This window comes from Scomber scombrus, chromosome 19 (assembly GCF_963691925.1).
Source record: "Scomber scombrus chromosome 19, fScoSco1.1, whole genome shotgun sequence".
Classification (NCBI taxonomy): domain Eukaryota; kingdom Metazoa; phylum Chordata; class Actinopteri; order Scombriformes; family Scombridae; genus Scomber; species Scomber scombrus.
In genome coordinates this window covers 887,736-891,691 of record NC_084988.1, presented here as the reverse complement: position 1 = coordinate 891,691, position 3,956 = coordinate 887,736, and positions in this window count along the sequence as shown.

Genomic DNA, 3,956 nt, shown 5'->3' with positions numbered 1-3,956 from the left:
TGTGTGTGTGTGATAGAGTGTGTGTGTATGAGTGTGTGTGAGACTGTGTGTGAGAGAGTCAGTGTGTGTGTGTGTGTGTGTGTTTATGTGTGTGTGTGTGAAGGACAGTTTAAACACTTCAAACTGATAATTGTGACGATTTAACTCATCAGCTGATCAGATTTAGGTCGTATACGGTGGATTATTTTAATCTAAAGCTTTTTCCTCTCTGATAAAGACTCTCTGAGAAGCTGAATGAGATGAAACTATAAAGCTTTATGGTGGAGTTTCATCTCACTGACAGAGAAGATACGTTATAGAAATATAGATTATAGAGACTTTAAGCTGCAGATTCATCACTAACACATTAACACGGTAGAGTTATAGAAATATAGATTATAGAAGCTTTATGGATCATCTGAACAAAGATAATCTTATTATTAGTGATGTCATCGTGTTCACAGATCACATGAGGCAGAATCATCCTTTAAAAACAGACTGAAGCAGTTTCATAATAAAGATTCATTTCACTAATATAACACACAGAACTGCTGCAGTGACGTTTCAACGCTGCTGTTCCTCTGTGTGCCGTGCTGAGAGGTCAAAGGTCAGCGCCTCGCCTCCTCTCTGTTTACAATGTGAGGAAGCTGCAGCGACGGACGCTAACTGCCCGCTGGACGCAGGACTCGTTTATAACATCGAGCCGCTGGAGTCACTTCCCATCATCATCATCATCATCATCATCATCATCTCCTCCTGACTGCTGTTTAAACACCACACACTCTGACCTTTGACCCCCCCCTCACCCCCTCTGGACCCTCCTGCGTCCTGGTTTGGAGGCTAATTGTGCACCAGTGTGTCATGTGGACGAGACGCTAAATAACAGCTTCCTGATAAAAGACGAGCAACGTGTGACTCCATGTTTGACTCTGTGTGTGTGATCCATGTTTACACTTTTATCTACAGAAACTAAAAACACTGTCGCCCATAAAGTTTTTTTTTAGTTTTTTTAAAGTTTATTCTTGATAGATAAAGTGTAAATATTCTCAAAATTGTATTGATCATAGGGCTGGGCAATATATTGATATTATATCCATATCGTGATATGAGACTAGATATCATCTTAGATGTTCAATTTTGTAATATCGTGATATTGTGATGTCATCAGTCTTTCCTTGTTTTAAATGCAGCATTACAGTAAAATGATGTAATTTTCTGAACTTAACAGACTGTTTAAGCCAGTGGTTTTCAAAGTGGGGGCCGCGGCCCCCTGGGGGGCCGCCAGGGGGCGCTAGGGGGGCCTCAGGAAATCAGAGGGAAGATGACAAAAAAGTGCAAATATGAAAAAAAAATTAAAATAATATATTTTTAAAAGAAATATAAAAGAAATATTCGAATTATTTTAAAATCATTATTATAAATATAACTTATAATATAAAATTGTCATTCGTGACGTCATGAGGTGATTGTTGTTGACCGTTGATCAATGTTTCTTGGTTTTTTTTTAATTCTTTGTGGTAAATGATAGTAGTTTGTATGTTTATATTTCATTGTAAAGAGACTCTTAAGCGGTGTTGATCTATTTATAAATAAGTGAGGAAGGGTTAGAGTCATATATGTTTTTTTATTTGATTGTATTCCTTTTTTGTTATTACATCTTATTTTTTTGTTCTTGAAATCTAAAATTTAAATAATAATTGAATATTGAATAAAAATAAGGAAATCATTCATTGAATATTGAATAAAAATAAGGAAATCATTCTAAAAGTCTCTCCACATTTTGTCAGTGGGTTTGCCAAGGGGGTCCCCGGGCAGAGGCTAATGCTGTTTAGGGGGCCTTGGCATGGAAAAGTTTGGGAACCCCTGGTTTAAGCTGTTCTGTTATTTACTTTTGACCCAGTTTGTCATTATATCAACATTACTGATGATTATTTATCCAAAATTTCATCATGCAAATATTTTGTGAAAGCATCAAGAATCATCTTTACATTATTGTTGTGATATAGATATCGAGGTATTTGATCAGGAATATCGTGATACTTGATTTTGTCCCTACATTTGCACATCAACCATCAAATGTATTGACAGTAATTATCTCTAAATGATCACTTTCTAAATGCACATTCACAGGAAACAAAGATCTTCAACTACAGCTGTAATTTATTATTTACCTAGTTGATTAAAATATAATTAATTTAATGCAGAATTAGGCTTTGGGCGTCATCTATATTTTTTCACACCTTTGATATTTTACAGGTATTACGGTAATGTGACGTTTGCGTTAAAGCAGCTGCAGGTGTTACCGTAATGTCTAATAGTGATGCGCCGATCAGTTTTCTTTTAAATAATACCTGCACCAACCTGACTCATAAAATAAAATCCCTCAGACCCGTAAAAATATGCTTCAGTAAACCACCTGAACCCACAAACTGAGCCGTTATTACGGTAATAACGCATTGTTCTTACCTGTTCAGGTAGCAGAGCGGAAACAGCTGATTAACCGACAGGAACAGAAATCACTGAAGGCCACGAGATGAATATCAGCTCGAATAAATAAAAATCTGACGAGTTTCATTCACAAAAAAACTGAAAAAAACCAGCGAATAATTCAGATTTGTATTTAAACTTTTCAGCTAATGTTTGTTATGAACTTTGAATCACTTCCTCTACATTTTCCTCTGGAGGCAACCGGCGGGAAAGCGAACAGCGCTACTCCTCAATTACCACTCATATAGTGGTCAGAGGTGGTATTACATGATGCGTTCGAGTGCTCCTCGTAAACTACAGTTTCACTCGCAGTCTGTTTATGACTGTATTGCAAATCACTTTTTTACATTTTTAATCCCGTGATGCTTCCAAAGCCTATCAGCAACTAATTTAATGATTTATTGATGATTTTTCTCAACATGCTTTGGTTCCAGACTCCCAAAATTGCCAATTTGCTGCTCTGTATTTGTCGTGTATCACAGTAAATTAAATTACAGCTGCAACAAACGACTATTAAATTAATCACCAACAATTTTGATAATTGTTTGAGTCATTTTTTAAAGAAAAGAAAAGGAAAACATGTCTCTAATCTCTAAATTCCAGCTTCTTAATGTATATATTCTCTGGTTTCTTCACTCTTTCTGTGACAGTAAACTGAATATCTTTGAGTTTGAAGACGTCATATTCAGCTTTTTACCACTTTTAATGAATAAACAACTAAAAGGTGAAAATAAAAAGATTAAATTGATGATGCATATAATCAGTAGTGGCAGCTCTACATTGAATATCTTAATGTTTTGAATGATTGGTCTGATAAAACAAGCAAAATGAGGACAATATCATGGACTTTAATGCCATTTTTAATAAAATTATGGTTTGGATATGTATTAATTGCAGCTCTAGCCTCCATATCAACCCATCAATCTTTTATTTAGAGCCACGTCCAGGACTTTATAATACTGAGGTGCTGAGGTGACATTGTTTTTGATATTTACGGGACTAAAAAAGGAGTCAGCCAATAAAAATATGAGACTGAAATGTGAAGAATCAAAACTGTAAACTGCATAAAAGCTGATTTATTAATGTGTTGTGTGTTTATCTCTGCGGCCGGCTGCTAATGCGGCTCCATTCAAACTGCATCTAATTGACTTTTAGCTGATTCATCTCCACACAGAGACAGGAAGGGTTATTTTTATCTCCTATTTTATTACATTCATCTGTATCTTTAAAGCACTTTGTGTTGCAGTGAAGCACAAAAAAATAAAGTTTCTTCTTCTTCTTCCTTCATGTTAAATATTTTACAGTGATGAAGACGAGGAGGAGGAGGGAGGATCAGCAAAGTTGCTCATCACTGTTTTGTCTCAAATGACCAAACAACACACACAGAGGCAGAATAAAAAAAAGAAGAAGAATGAAGGTTAAATAGGTTGAATATCAGGATAAAAGTGTCCAAAATTAAAGCAGAAATAGTGAAATATGAGGCCACATTA